The following is an 18,564-nucleotide window of genomic DNA, read 5'->3' on the forward strand; positions in this document are numbered from 1 at the left end:
AGACACGTCTTTTCAGTGGTCTCGATCCCGTTGTTTGGTGCGCACCAGGGTTTGGATGGCAGCGTTCACACAGAGGAATCACACCAGGGTTCGTTCAAACCAAACATGCCAAGTGTGAATAAACCATAAGACACTCTTCTCCACTCCTCAAATACATAAACATTATAGTCTTTATATATAGTGTTTCTTGCGTAAAGTATTCATATGACCAGTTCTTTATTTACACTTGCATTGCGATGCCATCTTTATACATGTAAGCATGGTGATCTGGTTGTGTGAGGAAAGTTCAAGGTAAAGGTATGAAGTCATGTCTGTGTTCATTATGCCCAGCTCAATCTCTAAATGGATTCAAGTGCCTCTTGCTCAGGCAGAAATCAATAGTATTGTCTGCTTGTGCTACAACCCTAGGGAGAGAAAGAGCTATGCATCATCCCTTTCTCTCTCTCTTTCCTGGAGTACGCAGAGACATTGTTAATTATTCATGACTGAGACTGCCAGCTGTGTGTGTGAGTGCGACTTATTCATAATGGAAAATGTAGAGGGGGCACGGCTTTGCTTGAGTTATTGTACAGCTGGGGTAGGCAGAAGCCCAATCCCATCATCATCAATCTCTCACGACCCCTACCGCCCGAGGATCTGCGTGTTGCAGACATGTAGAAATAACAAAAGCGACAACAAAATATTACACATGGACAATATCACTGACCCTCAGATGTGTTAGACCACTTTTGGTGGAGCAGTTAGAAATCAAGTGCTAGTCAAAACTAGTCTTCTCTCACCGTTGTACTGGATGTCACTGAGGGAGACGCAGACCAAAACACTCTTTGAATAAATCAATACTAAACACAGCCATCTAGGAAAACCACTCAGTATAAAAAGCACAATGTCTGCCTCAAGATGGGTGGTGTTTATCTCTGCTATGATATGGTCAGTTTGCTTTGTGCAGGTTGCTTAAGATTATTTCTAAATATGAGACAGAATACGTGTATAAACGGTAACATTTTCAATCATCCTCAGAAGAACATTATGTTAATATAACACAATATGATATAATTAAAATAAAGTTCATATTTATTTTTTAAATATAATTAATCAGCAAACGGCAAATTTCAAACTTCTCAAATGTTTACAATTTTAAATTCCAATTGATTACGCATAAAACAGAAAAGCCACACATTAAATAAATCAGTACTCGTCATAAAAGCCTTCACAACAGAAAGCCTGTGATCTGATGAAAGCATCGTTACCTCTGAATGATGTCACAGCAGAACCATGTCAGTGCAAGGGATGATGGTATAGTCTGGAAATTCCAATGGCAAACAAAACCATTCCAATGAAAAAATAAATGTTCATGTTGTTTTAGATCTACGTAAACGTAACCTAACTTTGAACTCAGGCCACTGCAAGCACAATGACACAAGTGTGGCGGCATCTGTGGAGATGATCGTTTCTGTGTGTGTGAGTGCAGGGGAGGTGGGGTCACGCATGCCGGAGTATTTTGAGCTGAGGTTGATTAAATGTAGCTTGTATGAATCATGACTTCCCACATTGTAGGTCACAAAGCAGCATGAGTCATGAAACAAGTCTTATATGGTAACAGGCAGGGCACATACACACACTCTCACTATGTTATGCCTGAATGGGTGCAGATCTCTGCTGCTTAACTGCAGTCGTTACACCCTGAATGAGAGACCTAATCTAAAACTATCTAACTCAACCGCCTCAAGAATCAAAGTAAAATGCAATAAAGACATTTCAGTGTTTTTATAAAAACAGACAGCTATAACCATATTCACAAAACAACTTTTATATTCTCTTTCAAAATGTGGATCGGAGTCTTGCTAATTAAACAAGTCAAACTGTTACAGAGGCAACTTCTTCACGGTTCCAGACACGCACACACAGTTTTGCTTCAGTCAGAGTCAATCATCAAATGCATTATTGCAGCTACCCTGCAGAGATTTCCACCCAAGACATCACTGATATGACTAATTAAAAAAATGCATGCATACATACTCATAAATCCATTCACACATAGATACAGTATAAAACACCATCGACAAGCCTGACCGCTGAATCAACAAACCCAGATAACTAACAGGTGGTTAGACCCGTTAGAGGACAGTTTTAGAAAATGGGATGCACATCTGCAAAATCATAGAGTTGGCAGGATTTTTTTTTTTTTTTGCACAAACCTCAACCCAACAGAAGCTGATGGAAAATCTCCCCATAGGAAAGAATTGACACTTAGCACCACCCACATCTGCACTCTCACAAACTGTGTCATGTGTGTCTTTGAAAACAATGCTAGTCTAAATGGAATATGAACATTTGCACAGATTATATACGTGCAATTTAACTCTCGTTCCACATTCCTTTTATCTGACACACTTCCGTTTAAACTGCGTCTCTCATGTCAGAAATATATTACATCATTGACGACCACTGTTCACGGATCACTTTTTTTGGTGTCAATACAATAGCTGCTTCATTGATAAAGTAGCTTGTTCCTTTTCTGCAAACCTGTCATGTAGGCCTATACATTCAAAGCACTATTCATTCAAAAGGGAACTAAGATTTTATGCTGAGGTTGTCAAACTTTATATTACTATATTACTCCAAATACAACTACATGCTGTTTACCCTTGAGTAAAATGCAGTCCCTGCATGTGTTTAGAGAAGCTACCAAGTAGAAATAGAGAACGGACTCCCTCAGGATCAGATAACGTGCTGGCAGCCCTGGTGACAAAATGCTAAGAGCTAATATAAGCACATAGAGATGTGCATTTGCTAGTGAGTCTCTCATACGCGCACGTAAGACACGCAGGTTTCCAAAACAACGGAGGTTCTCCGTTCATAGGTCTCAGCAGTTGAGAGATGCGACAAATATAGCAAGAGAGAAAATAAAGGTGTGAAAACATGATTCCTTCGAAAATGACAGAGAAGACAAGAATATGGACTGGGCCTGAGTGAGTCTCAGACTATCAGGGGCCGCAAAAGCCTCAGACCGCACGGCCCAACACTGCCAAAGGATGCTGAATGTGCATAGCACAGGTCCCCTCTGCACATACAGTGCAAGCTGATCACTAGGGCCCCCAGACACTATTTATGGGTGTCTAATGTTAGCCAACCAAAATCCATTTCCTTTTTGTTTTTTTTGTAAATCTAAACTCATTGTCTGTCTGTCTGTCTGTCTAGAAGTCAAACTTTCATTTAACGTTTTTGTAGTCTTTTATAATGAATAATTGTTTAATAAACTTCTTTGAATTTAAGTTTTTTAAATTCTACGTCCTTGCATACAAATTGCATTTAGTTTCCTACGTCAATTTAAACTGAGAAATTTAAAAAGACATTTGGGTGGTGCTGTAGAGGTCTAGACATTGTGAGAAATTACCAATATTTTAAGACAGTATTATTGCCATTTTCACCTTCCTCTTCTTGTATTCCATGAAGTCATAACCCATGTTTTTTCCCCTCTAAACGGCTGTGTATTTGCCTGGGTGCGTGAGTGCACATACTCTCCTTCAGATAAATCATAGTTTTAAAGGTTATGATCCCAAGTGTGCGCAACTGAGACTAGCTGTGGGTTTGGGGTTAAACACATATGAGGCTGACTAAGAACTAGAGGACAAATATTTCTCTCTCTCAAACGCACACACATAAACATAAAGTGGAAATATTCAGATCAGCTTAAACCTGTAGAATGTTTAACTGATGTCAGACTGTGGGAGGCTTCTGCCCACTGCTTGCTTTGTGCTAGTGACAGGGTTTCCTTTATCAGCCATCTGACATTTGGGATGTGATATTTATGCTGTTGACCTATTCGAATATTATCCGTTAACTGTTTTTATACAAGGCTCCCACAAAACTCAGCACTTCAGTCATCGAGATGCTCTAAAAATGCCAGAGATCTGCCTCTTTTTCTTGCACACTGACATCCACCCACACACATACGCACTTGGCCTGTTTCGTATCAATAAAGATGTAGCATCTGTTTTCATACTGATTATGCCACAGAATCTCGCTAGCCGATGTAGGGTCACCGGCAGCACTGAGGGATCAATATGAATCTAGCAGAATATTGACTCAATCTTGATTAAAACACTGAATCTTAACACCGTGTGTAGCCTTGGAGAATAGTAATGCAGATCTTTATGAATTCCATCAGTATCGATACAGTCCAGGGATGCGGGGCGAATTCACACATACATTTGCATGAAGGGCCCAAGGGTCCCTCAGGGGATGTACTGGCCAGCTGAACTGTACAGCTATTGTCTTAACCCAATGCTGCTCTACATTTACTTCATGTGCATTTAAGTGCCTATAGAGGTTGACAAGTGTATGCCATATAATGTAACAAACATTTGAAATGCCAGATATCTGCAATATCCTCAAGTTTGTTGTTTTAAAAAGAATGTTCCGAAAATGTGTTGCTTCCACAGCATTCCACACAGGTTCTCTCTGCAGTTACCCATTCTGCACCATGCATACCTGCCCTCAATTGAAGGGACACGTTTTTTTGTATCTTTTGAGTGTGGCTTACTGGTTAAAGATCTAGACTGAAAGAGTGCATGTTTGAACCCAACAATGTGTGATGAAGAAAGTCTATCACCAGCGCTGTCCCAAAAGAGGCCCCCAAAAGTCTTTTTAAAATTAGATACACACCAAATTTCCCAATTGTGAAAAGTTTTGATGTCAAATGAATCTTGTACAGATAGTCAGACATTCTTGATTACATTGAATTCCATTCAATCTTCTCAAATCATACTGGAGAACATGATCATCAGGTTTGACACAAACTTGTGGAGCTCATGCAGCTCAAGTACTGCTTTTATTAAAGCAAAAGCAGGGCAATCCGAATACTAAAACATTATATATTTGAATTCAACTTTTCACTCAATTGTTATGCTGATAATATGTAAACATGTTTATTTAGGAAAATGTAACACTCTTAACATGTTTTGAACTCCACTCCGTACATTACAAGCTGAAGGAAAATCCACGAAGATGACTTTTAAGAAAGAGATGGATTTATAAGAAAGAGAATAAATAGTATCTTATTCATAAAGTAATAATGATATTACCAGTGATCATACATTTCCAAACAATAGAAGAAAATCACACTAGAATGATTCAGCTCGGGCCCAGGTTAGTCATTCAGTGGCAGTGTAAAGATTGAGGGAATTAAACTCAGACGAAGGCTGTTACAGTCTTGAGTCAATCTGAATGACTCAGTACAGTGAGGACAGGTAAAAATGAGCCCCTCTTTGGAAACCACATTTTCCAGTAAGAAGCTTTTGAAAATCTACCAGCTGTCATTTGACTAAAAGAAACCACTTCTTGAAATAGAGCTTAAAGGCATAGTTCACCCAAAAACGAAAGGTTTGTCATCATTTACCCTCCCTCAAGTAATTCCAAACCTGTATGACTTTATTTCTACTGTAGAACACAAAAGAAGATATTTTGAAAAATGCCTAACTGCCAGATTTTTTGGTCAGTAAAATGGAGGCCAGTAGACTATTTGGGTGTTTGCAAACAGAGATGACATGTTTTTGTGGGCGGGGCAGTAGCAGTCTATGGAAGCCATGGGATAAAAGAGTGAAAAAGGTCTTTTCTATTTGACTATTTTTACTTGTTTTCTTGCAATTCCAAATTTATCTCTCAAAATTCTGAGAAGAAAAATCAGAATTGAGATAATAACTAGATTTTCTGCCTTTCAATCAGAATTGTGAGTTTAGATCCTGCAATTTTCTCAGAAACATAATAAACTCGCAATTGCGAGTTATAAAGTCCCCTATGAACTGTATAAATGAATATTATGTAAACCTATTGTTTACATCAAATTCATGTTTTAATAGTATACTAATCATTGCAGGTTTCATCAGACCAGTCTGTCCATTTAAAGGGATAGTTCGGCCAAAAATGATATTTAACCCATGATTTACTTACCCTCAAGCCGTTCGAGATGTATATGTCAATCTTTTTTCAGACGAACACATTTTAGAAAATGTCTTAGATCTTTCAGTGGTTATAATGTGAAGTAATGGGGTCCACCTCCTTCAAGTCCCAAAATGTGCATGCATCCTTCACAAAAGTAATCCATCCGAGTCCAGGGGGATAAACGAAGGCCTTCTGAGGGTAATCCGTGCGGTTTTGTCATAAAAATATACATATTTAAAACTTTATAAACGGAAATAACTGGCTTCCGGTAGCGGTCGAGGTGCGTTCACGGAGATGGATGCTGGCGTATGACTTAGGACGTAGCGTAGGAAGCGTCGTGACGCAGAGCGAACGTAGAGTTTTGTTTTGCTCTGCACTCTGGCTGCGCTTTCACGTTCGTTCTACGTCACGACGCTTCCTACGCTACGTCCTACGTCATACGCCAGCATCCATCTCCATGAACGCGCGTCGACCGCTACCGGAAGCCAGTTATTTTCGTTTATAAAGTTTTAAATATGTATATTTTTACGACAAAACCGCACGGATTACCCTCAGAAGGCCTTCGTTTATCCCCCTGGAGCCGGATGGATTACTTTTGTGAAGGATGCATGCACATTTTGGGACTTGAAGGAGGTGGACCCCATTACTTCACATTATAACCACTGAAAGATCTAAGACATTAGGCATAAGGCATCTTCGACCACGGTATTCTGTAAGAATGAAGACTCTCTTTTATTGCATTCTGATTCTGACATCCAAATCCACAACAAGACATTTTGTCTCTTATTCCGAGGATTTCGCCTGTTTTCCTCCATTTGTTACCACTGTTTTTCTACAAACACAATGCAGCTGCAGTGACAACTGTGACGTCTGCTCCCAAATAGTCTATGGTAATGCATGAATGGTATGATCCACATCAATGGTATGTTTCAGTGTTTTTTGGAGCTTACTAGCCTGTTGTAGGTAAACATGTCATGAGAAATTCAAAAATGTTAAAATTCAACTTTTTGTTTCACAGAAGAAATCATACAGAAAGTCATACAGGTTTGGAACAACATGAGGGAATGTAAATTAAATTTTTTTTTTTTTGTGTGAACTATGCCTTTAAGAGTGTGCTGCTAACTGTACATGTTAATTATTGAACCCTACAAATCAAATATGGATGAAGTCTCCTTCTCTTTTAATTTATGAATATATCCTCCCCGTTTTTTTATGATGCTTCAAGCGCTGAGTAATAGAGAGACCCAGTACGATTTCATCTTTGTCTGAGAAAAAAAAAAAGGGATAGTGAGAAACAGGAGGAGGATGACAAACAATTAGCATGAGAGAATAGAAAGAGAGAAAGGAAATCGTCTTTTCTGAACCAAGTGTAGTAACGGCCCTCGCTAGTTTCGCCTCGTGGTGAAAACGCTCATGGAAGCCGTTTCTATTTGCAGACAGGCCACGCAGCAGGTCAGCAGATTGAAATGACATGTCTGAAACTGCCTGGTCTGGTCCGGTCCGGCTTGGTTGGACTGGTCTGGTCTCGGTGCAGTTCTCAGAATGCGAGGGCTGGTGCGTGCCGCTAGCCACGGATGCGGTTTAGCATCATTAAGCGTTTTGGCCCGTCTCTTGTGTTAATACTCCCACACGTTGGACTCCAGGCTCCATGTTTGCGTGCGTCTCTGAGGCAGCGAGCGAGAGGGAATCATGCATCCGACAGTGCCTGACCGAGGTCAACCTCCCACAGGCCACAAATGACTCCCTGTAGCCCAGGGCAGACGGGCCCGCCTAGGCCAGCGGCGCAGATCCACGCTTGTTTGTTTATGAAAGAAGCAGCGCACTAATTCCCACTCTGCGTAAGTGCCTATTTTTAGCGCCTTTAATCCTTCAATGGATTTATAATGGCTCAGACTGCAGAGATGAAAAAAAAAACAAAAAACATGAATAACATGGAAAAAGAATGAGAAGGATAAAAAAGATGATGTCAAAATATGTCAGAGGTTTTTATGTGATCGTTCATTATATTCTGGGTGAAAACATCCACCTGGAACCTGCATTTCCAGTATTTTCCAGTGTCACGTTTAGGTTAATAACTGTGCCATATTTAGATTTATAGTCCACCATATAACTATTCCAGGGATGATTACTAAGTACATAGACAGGACATGGCACATGGTAATCCACACTGGACAGGATTTTGTCCACCACAAAGAGAAAAACATAAAAATCAGCATCTTCTCCGTCTGTGTGGCATCCTGTCTAGCCCATTTGTGACTCCGTTTAACTCTGCAGATACACAGACGGCTGACTGTGAAAGCATGGCTAATCTGCTCTCTTTATTAAACAGGGATGTGAATTCCCACACTAAACGCGGATCGTGCTCGGGAATGAAATATGAATCCAACTCAACTCTCAGATGATATTACGCAACATTCTATGCAAGACAAGACACTCTCTCATTAAAAACTGCTTAAGAAATCACTTAAAGGGGCACTCAGTACATTTTTACACAGCAAAAAATGTTTTAGCACTTAAGAAATGGATAGTACTTTGGACAAATATGTTTAAGATGATGTACACTAACGTGAGATGAAGACTCCAGACGTTTAATTAGCCTAATCAATTTTTTTTAATCCACATGGAGAGGTGGACTCATCATGGGGGCAGCCATTTTGAAATCACATGACCTTTTTGCTTTTTCTAGGTAAACCTGCTTGTACATCAGGTATTTCTTGAATAAACACTCCCAAATAAATCAGCAAATAGGTTATTTCTACAATTGAATGTTTGAATTTGCATGATGTTGCATCGATCAGGAAAAAAGCAAAAAAAGAAAACTAAACAAGTAATAAAAACTCAGTGAGTGTTTAAGCGCAATTTTCTGATGTCATGGGATCACAACACTAAGAGATAGTAAATCTTTTTATGTTTTTTTTTTTTTTTTTGTGCGTTCCCGAGATTAGACCTTCCTTAACATAATGCCGAAAACCCGAAGTCTCTAGGTGGTCTGGTTGAGGAGGAGATAGAAGTGCAAGATTGGTGCGCACAGACAGAACAGAAATCATGAGTTAACAATCGCAATTTTGTCCGTTGGAAAATTGCGCTAAAAAAAAGGGCGAAGTGCACCTTTAGTGATACATTTTCTGCAAAATCTGTTATTAATATTGCTTATTTTTATTACCACTGGATCAAGACAGTGAGGACACGCAGGTAAGTGTACAATACAATCTCTCTGCTCTCCCTGGAGCTTAGCCAGTTCAGGGAGCAATAAAAGGACCTTGTTGCTGGTCAGCAATAACTGGTAATTACTCTCTATGATAGGAGTAGGACTCAGCCTAAAATATTAAGAAAATAATATTATTGATAATAATAAGAATGTTTATTGAGCACCAAATTCAGCATTTTAGAATGATTTGAATGAAGGATAATGTGACACTGAAGATGGATAGATTGACAGACTTAGAGAACAGGATCAGAATCAATATATTCTCATTTCCACACTCATATCTCTTACTGCGAGAATTTCCATTTAGCTGACTATTGTTTCTGACTTGCTGAAATTGAAGAACTGTTTTGAAAGCAATCTCCAGCTTCCACAGCCACAATCATTTCACATGCTCTCCCAGCATGTGTGTGTGCGTGGCCATTTACAGCTGCGTCACTCAATCTGCTCAATGTTTGCTTCTACAGACCTCGCATGGACCCCGGCCACTGATTCCTTTAGTTGAATGTGTGCGAGTACATTCTATGTGATCGATGCCTCACATGAAAGGCGATAGGAATTGAACACTAATTAGATGCATAATTAGTCAAATGCATATAAGGCTCGGGTGTTCGGCTCAAAAATACATAGATGTGGAATTCGCAAAGATGCTTACCTCCTTGTATTTACTAGTACCTGATAACAACACTGAATACACTGACAATGTTTGTCTGTCTAGATTCTGCTCAGATTGAAGAAGAATGCTCAGTGCAGACATACTCGGCACTGAATGAATCACCACACATCAAGCTGTGCCTCTCATACTGTAATCATTGAGCCTGATAAAAGCCTTTTCACAGCCCTCCACCTGCCAGCGATCTCGAGTGATGACTCACCAGGCATCCATCACCTCGCTGCAGAGTGACTCAGTTACAGAAAACTTGCAGGTCATTTAAGGGGAGCGCTGACGCACTGCACCGTCTGAAAACACTAAAACTACAGCCTCGACCACCGACCCAAAGTAACCTATGAAAGTTTACAACATCAAAATCAGTTTCCTGTTTACAAAGGTGCACTTAGTGGCACAACAGATGTATAGGGTGCCATTGTAGCATGTTTAGCAACAACCTTCAGGCTAGATTTCATATCAGTTCATGGAAAATAGGGATAATTACAAAATATCTTGCTTGGTGTGTATATATATATATATATATGGGTGTAATTAATTACCTAGTAATCTAATTACTTTTCCCATGAAAAAGGAAAGTATGGGATTACTTTTAATTTTTCTGTTATTTAATTACGGTTACTTCTGATGTATTTGCATAAAATTCTGTATAGACAATACAATAATTCTAAATAAAACAACAGTTGATTTAACATACAAATGTAATGTTAAAATGTATGTTTTTAAATGTAACCGTCTCCCATTACACACTTTGGGCAGTTTAAGAATAATTTATGGCATTTTATTATTTATTTGAAATAATTAAAAGTGCAGTTTCATGTCTATCCTTGTATTGTTCAACTGGTCGAGGTTGATATGGGATTTAGAACGTAATTAGTGATAGGTAATCCGATACTTTTTTGTCAGAATCTCTGGTTATTTTGTTAAATCTTAAAGCTAGCTTAAAGGCTTTGTAAACCAATGAAATAATAATTTCTTTAGAATCATGAACTGTTCAAAATTTAATTATCAGTTGATCCACAATTGTACAGTTCTATGGTGTACTAATGTAAAAAAAAAAAAAAAAAAAAGCATTCACAGTTTGATATTGTGAAAAAATAACTTGAACTTGAGGGGAAACTGAGGGGATCAGTTGGTTAAGTAAAATAAAATGATTAAAAAAGTGAAGTTCACTTGGTTTGATATTTTGCTGTCTACACAGTACTTTAAATATTGCTTGGGTGTCCAAATCCTTTTTAAATCTACATATAAAGAAACTATTAAAACATACACGTATACTGTGTGGTCCCTGCATACTCCACAAACCCACATGCATACTTGAGATGAAAGGATGCACCTTTCATGTCAGTGCCACATGTAAAAAATATGAGTTTTCTGAACTTTGCACCAAAACTCAAAGCAAAGACAGAACACCTCAGGGGAGAAGTCTACTACAGGATGATAATCCTCTTTTCAACTTTACGTGGAGAAATCCCCTCTTCCTAAGCTCTCGAGGCGGTGCTGTCCCCTTTAAGAGGGGAAAATGACAGGTTGAGGATGGTAGACGGGGGCACGGGGTTTGAGACGAGACGAGGAAAGAGCTTGCGAGGGGTCCAACAGATAATTGGGACCACAGCTCTCGTTCAAAGGGCCTCATAAACTCCACGCAACACCCACCGATGCAGTCTCTCGTAAACATGCTCATGCGCACATGGAAAAATGCTGCTGTGGTTGTACGGAGAAATAATGCCACATATGAACATGCACGCACACCCACGTGCAGAACACACATGCGACACACACTAACTGAGCAGACGTGGTTGAGATGAGATTTGCATGCACACAATCTTCAAATGCATTAACAGCCAAAATAAACAGCTACACAAATTCTTGCCACATTGTTCTGATTCATATTTTCTTTAAGGCACACATAATTCACAAGAACGAAACGTCTCTCACCCTGAACACACACACACACACTTGAATACACATGCATGGCACAGAACACAAAGAATGTTCTGAGATGTGTGTGCTACTTCCTCTGAGTCATAATTTTTCAGTGGGTGCCAGAGATGAGTCATAGAATGTTCCACAAGCCCAATAGTACAGACTCGCTAGAAACGCCTGAATGACTTCCAAACACACTATTCATATTCTGTCCACATTTAGGTAAACAAACCACATTTGCACTGCTATTATTTACTGAATGAATAAACACTCTATAATGACATACCATAAGCGTCTCCTCAGGTGTAACGGTACTTTGAGTAACCTGTCTTTAGAGGTGAGCAGGGTTAGAAATATCAGTGGGTAAGATGTGTCACCCGCAAACTAATCATAATATTTGGTGTGGCACCATAAATTTATCATATTTAGAAAAGGCTGTTCATATATATGTATGTATATATATACACTACCATTCAAAGGTTATGGGTCCGTACGATTTAAAACATTATATATATATATATATATATATATATATATATATATATATATATATATATATATATATATATATATATATATATATAACATTTTATTTAGCAAGATTGCATTGATCACAAGTGATGACAAAAGTCCTGAAAAAACATAATTAAAAAATATATATTAAGAAAATATATTAGAAAACCGTTATTTTTAAATTGTTAGAATATTTCATAATTTTACTGCATTTTTTATCAAATAAATGCAGCCTAATATAAGAGACATACTGACTTCAAACTTTTGAATGGTAGTGTATAGCTTTAAAAAAAATATTTATTTATTAAAAAAATAATAATTATTAATTAAAAAATAATAATTTTTTACCCTGTTATTTTTATAGGGTATTTTACATGTAAAATAATTTTGTGTAAAAGCAAACTCTACTTAAAAAATACTTATACACGTTGATGAATTGTCAATGTAAAGAACACAGAAATTCAACATTAGTACTTATTTCCCTCCATCCACTGTCCTTGAAATTCAATTCCGTTTGAGAAATTAATTGGCTTTGCAGAAGAAAATGAGCAATGTATTGTGAAATGTTGAGTCTTGGATAAGGAGGCTTAGCAAACATGCACCACATCAAAGGAAGTTCAATTAGAGCGGGACTCTCTAGTGTAACCGAAATTTGGGAGTAACTGATGAGAAGGGCGTGTCAGAGAGGGGTCCCGTTCATTATGCATTCAGTAATTCTCCCTAGACGGCTCAAGACATGGAAGCGCTTTCCGAACACGCTGAGAGTGAAGCACATCACTGTATTGTGAATTCTCCAGACAGCTGCGCATAAATATGCCCCGTCCGCAGACATCCTCACACTTACATGAACATGTGATAATATACAAGATGATCTCATTTGGCTTGGTTGAAGCGGGGCACAGAGAAGAGCCTGATGTGAACAGACTGTGATCACATGGCTGATGTGTGGTTCTCACTCACAACTCTCTGTATGTTGATACCCTGTTCTATATTGTACATTTTTCAAAGGTGCTCAACTGGGTCAGGGACAAATAACAAAATGTCCACAAAAAAGAAATATCTTAGAAATATGCTCTTTGTATTCATATTGGCTTCACAAGGTTTTGAAAATCCTATGTTATGTGGTGTGGAACCATCAAAAAAGAGAAAAAAGTTCTTAAAACTTGGAGTGTACACATCTTAATAATATTTATTTAGAGTTATATACTGTTCAAAAGTTTGGGGTCAGCAATTTTTTTTTAAGCGGTCTCTTATGCTCAACAATAGGATTCTTGTGTTTTAAAAAATTCAGAAAAACAGTGCAACACTGCAAAACGTTATTACAATTTAAAATAACTATTTTTCTATTTTAATATATTTTAGCAAGGCTGGATTTTCGGCATCATTTCTCCAGTCTTTAGTGTCACATGATCCTTCAGAAATCAGTCTACACTGTAAAAAAGTTGCTGTCTAAAATGTTTAAGAACAATAAACTTGTATGTTTAAGTTATTTCAACTTAAATTACATTAAATTGACTCAAAAAATAGTTGAATCAACTTAGAAAAAATATATAAAAAAGTAGAATTTTTTTAACTTGAGTTAAAGCAATGTAAAACATATGTTGTCATAACTTATTGATCACAACATTTTCTTAGTGTAATATGCTGATTTGATCTTTAATAAATGTTTATTATTATTATTAATGTTAAAAACAGTTGTGCAGCTTAATATTTGTGTAGAAACCATGATGCATTTTTTCCAGAGCTCTTTAATGAAAAGAATAATAACATTTATTTGAACCAGAATATTGATACTACAACTTTTGATCAATTTATTGCTTCCTTGCTGGATAAAAAGTACCAATTTCTTTAAAAAACAATTGTACTGACCTAAAACTTATGAACAGTACTGTATATCATAATATCTCATTTGGCTTGCCAGGAGTGATTCAAGAAAGGACCAACACGCCGCTCACATGCTGATAATGTGGCGAAAGTAAATCAAGATCTGCCACTTTTGTCCCAGACAAAGACATCCCTGCGTCAGGAGGATTTGCCTATGGGTACTACTACAGTTTCTCAGCAGAGGTTGAGCCACTCGACTCCAGAAGAAGGCAAAAGAAAGGATTAGCATTTGAAGGCCTGCGACACAAAGCGTGGGTTCCCGGCTCGTGAAACGAGAGAGTGCCTCTTCCGTCACATTTATTGTTACCATGTGAGCCTCAAAAGGAATTAGAGGCATTCATCAAACCTCCAGAGCCACTACCCATGCGCCGACGTTTGAAGTGTGGTCAGCTTTGCCAGGCTATTCAGTTGTCGCAGGGCTACAGAGCCAAAAAAAAAAAAAAAAAAGGTAGTATAGAACGTGAAAGGGCTCTTTTGTTCTAAGTGAGGAAGAGACGTCAACTGTGTGTGGACGCAATGTACAGGGATGATTTTCATAACGCCTGCTAAAAAAAAGAGAAAGCTCTTCGGGCAGACGGACACCTTATGATGGAGGACACATTCCTGGAATAGTCCAAACTAAAAAACATATATTTATCCTGTCTTCCGTGGGCAATTGAGGGGTTCTTGAGGTCTTATGGTGAAGGTACAGGTGCTGTTTTGAGCATTAGGAGGTGGTAATCTCTACTGATGGAGAGGGATTATCCAGACTCAGTCTGATTTATTGCTTCCTTTATTGGGTTAGTCGGCAGTGCGAGATGCCATCAGCATCTTCCAGCAAGCTCTATTCTTTCTTGCAGTGATAAATATTGATTTACAGTCACAACACTTATGAGTCTTTATGTTGAACTGTCACTAAAAGGTGGTGTGCACCTTCTTCGGATGTCCAAAGGAAGGAGGCTGTCAATAAACCCATGGATAGCAACAATAAATTCACCTCGTATACAACGGCTAGGGGAGGCAGAAGTCAGAATGTTTATTTTATGATTCAATAAATTGCCTCACAAGCATCAATCAACGTCCAAAAGCTCTGAGATCATCATTTTAACTGTGATCAAATCGCTGACCTCTCCTTTGCAGCCTGAACATCAGAGGTGGGATTAGCACAATTACAATACCAACATTTTAGTTGCCATTATATCAGTAAAATTTCACGATTTTTGATGCAAATGTGCTATTGAACACACTTTATTAGTTATACATTATTATAAACATAGAGTATGCATATTAGATTATAGCACTGCTTCAAGCTTTCCCCAATATATTTACAACATATTTTTGCAGGGTTAAGCATTGTAACGAATCACAGATATGTCTGCTGAGCACATTTGTAATGGCCAATCAGAAGCATTTAAATAAGCCAGGTGCAGAAGATATGGATTTCTGTATGAATTATACAGCATTTTTTTGTTACTATACATTGATTCATTTTAGCATTGACTTTGATTCTTTATTGGCATCCATGGATACATGAACAACCTTTAAAAATACAGAAACCTTTCCATTGCAAAAAAGGTTCTTTATACTGGAAAAAGGTTCTTTAGATAATTAAAATGTTCTTTACAATAATAATAATAATAAAAAAAGGTTCTTTTCAGAACGGATTACAGAAAGGTTCTTTGGAGAACCCAAAATGATTCTTCTACGGCATCGCCTTAAAAGCCCTATTGGAACTTTTTAGGAGTGTATAGGTGAGACTGTAGAAAATAAGGTGAGCAAGTGCACTTTTCAGTGAGCGTGCAATCTTAGACAATGCTGAGAGTCACTGAGAGCCTGCAGGGCCCATCAATGGCTGTCAGTGTCCTATGGGTCTCTCAGTGTCTGAACATGGAGGGGATGGGGGGGGGGGGGTGATAGAAACACAAGAGCACCAAGATCTCAGCGCCTGATATTGATGTCATAGTGTGCATCTCCACATTTTCCCTGCTATTGATGAGTCTGATCTCAGCTTGAGGGAGAAGTGTGGTAATCGTGTGGTCTCTCCATCGACTCACATCACTATAGCACTTGCCTTGATGACCCTGACTTTCAGCATTCTATTAATTACAGCATGGATTCTCATACAAATGTAGTTCAGGCTGAATAGAGACTGTAAGGCCACACATTTGTATGAAAACATGAAAATCTACAACTGTGCAAAGCATCTACAAAACACTGCTGCATCTAGCTAGTAAATCTGTGCTTAATGCATTAAAGACATCTGAAATATTTTTGCACACTCAAGTGCTTTGTGCAATAATGAACTGGCTTATTTAGCTGACCATGCAAGGCTGAATTTAATTGATCAAAAATACAGTAAAACAGCTATATTATGAAATATTATTACAGTTTTCTATATTTTAAATGTAATTTATTCCTATGATGGCAAGCTGAATTTTCAGCATCATTACTCCAGTCTTCAGAGTCACATGATCCAACAGAAATCATTGTTACATGCTGATTTGATGTTCAAGAAACATTTCTTATTATTATCACTGTTGAAAACAGATGTGCTGCTTAATATGTTTGTAGAAACCGTGTTACATATCTTCAGATTCTTTGATGAATAGAAAGTTCAAACAAACATACAAGCATTTATTTAAAATAGAAATCTTTTGTAATTTTATAAATATCTTTAGTGTCTTTTTTTGAGCAATTTATTGCACCAAGTATTAAAGGAGAGCTCTTCTTTTTATTTTTAAAAGCATTTCTTTTTTTATTTGGTGAAAAAAACCTGTATGGAAAACATGCCTTAAATATGTAATATAACTGTCCAAAAGGTTGCTTTTTTGTTAATTAAAGGAGAACTCCGGTCAATTTTAACATTGAGCTAATTTTTTTGTAAATTTGGAGTGCTGTCAATACAGAGAACAACGACAAAAATCGGTGTTGCCTACACCGTGTTATCCTCTTTTTAAAATGTGCAAGATATTAATAAAAATGATGTTATTTCAGCCAGCGCACATACCTGTATTTACATCCTGTTTTCGGTCGAAGTCCACAGTAATCGATTGTCGAGTTCACGTGCATAGGTTTATCACGCGCGACAATCGATTACTCAATGTTAAAATTGACCGGAGTTCTCCTTTAATTGACAAAAAAACAACCTTTTGGACAGTTATGTATATTACATATTTAAGGCATGTTTTCCATACAGGTTTTTTTCACACCAAATAAAAAAAGAAATGCTTTTACATGAGCCAGTGTTACAAGAATATACTACAACATTTACAGTACCAACATATATTTTTTACAAAAACATTTGAATTTATGAAAAATGCCACGCAGTGAACATTTTTGCATGATAACACAATTGTTGAATAAAAGTTCTGAATCGATTAATTTAAACAGTTTTAATTAATTCATGGAATGATACAGATTTAATTGAATCAAAATGACCAACTCAAACAACATTGCATCTCGGATTTAAACTTAATTTGTAGTAAAACATCTGTCTTTCCATTCATATGAGTTTAAATTGCAAGGCAAGGAAGGAATCCCACAACTTTAGAAGGTTTTATAAATTAATTAATTTTATATCACCAGCAAAATCATCCTTAATACAACATAAACATTCAGTACATCACCCGGCCATAATATGAATACAGTATAAAATGTTTGTCTACTCCAGTGTATTGGAAAAAAAAAAATATATGACTCACGGTCTAAGATATCAACATGCACCTTTGGCCTCAATGATGGAAACTTTAAGTCGCCCACTGTAACATTTAATGAAATTAAAAGAGGAAAGGAATCAAAGAAACGTGGGCTGGGTCTCTCTCACTCTCAGTATTTCCATAAAGGGAAGCAAAAAATGTATTTTCTGCATCATCATCATCATCATCATCATCACAACTGGTGATCTTTAGCGAAAATATGTCAGGAAAAATCTGATTAAACAAGAGAGTAATTTCACCCTTTTTTGTGGTTGAAAAAGAGTATTGATGACTGAGCAGTGTATTTTTTTGCTGCCTCTCTTGTCCATTAGAGAGCCAATAAACACAGACATGACTGGAAGTTCTCTGTGAGTGGCTTTCCCGCTACAGGATCATTTTCCACAAACCGAATATGGCACGCAGCCATTAAGATAATGTGCAGCAAAATAAATGATGGTCGCCAAAGAGGAAAGAGTTTCATTGTGGTGTAATGACATCATGCAGGCCGGCTCACCTCTCCACCTTTCTCCCTCTATCCTTGCTCTTCCAACTCCTTCATTCATCTCCAGCTCCTCTTTCTTGTAATGGAAGGTGTACAACATGCTTAATTGGTCCTCTGCCGTCTGGTAGGACACACTATCTGTGTCTCTAAAAATATCCCCGTGTGCAAGTCGACTCATGTGCACGGGAGCCCCGAAAACAGTAGAAGGGAAGGATTTCATGGAGTATTGATAACGGAAAAAGACAGATAAGGT

At 37.8% G+C, this 18,564-nt stretch overlaps 1 protein-coding gene across 4 annotated transcripts in view; it reads right to left on the bottom strand.

Annotated features, from left to right (window-relative positions):
• bach2b (BTB and CNC homology 1, basic leucine zipper transcription factor 2b) overlaps positions 1-18,564 on the bottom strand; it is a 101,626-nt gene that overhangs the window by 43,005 nt on the left and 40,057 nt on the right. The window contains exon 1 of one of the 4 annotated variants that reach the window (XM_081378059.1): positions 1,248-1,442. The exons of the other annotated variants lie outside the window; for them this stretch is intronic. The gene's annotated coding sequence lies outside the window, so the exon portion shown is untranslated. Of the gene's footprint in view, positions 1-1,247; positions 1,443-18,564 lie in introns of those variants that run through there. 4 annotated transcript variants of the gene reach the window in all.

The sequence above is a fragment of the Scardinius erythrophthalmus genome, assembly GCF_964197995.2.
Source record: "Scardinius erythrophthalmus genome assembly, chromosome: 11".
Classification (NCBI taxonomy): Eukaryota; Metazoa; Chordata; class Actinopteri; order Cypriniformes; family Leuciscidae; genus Scardinius; species Scardinius erythrophthalmus.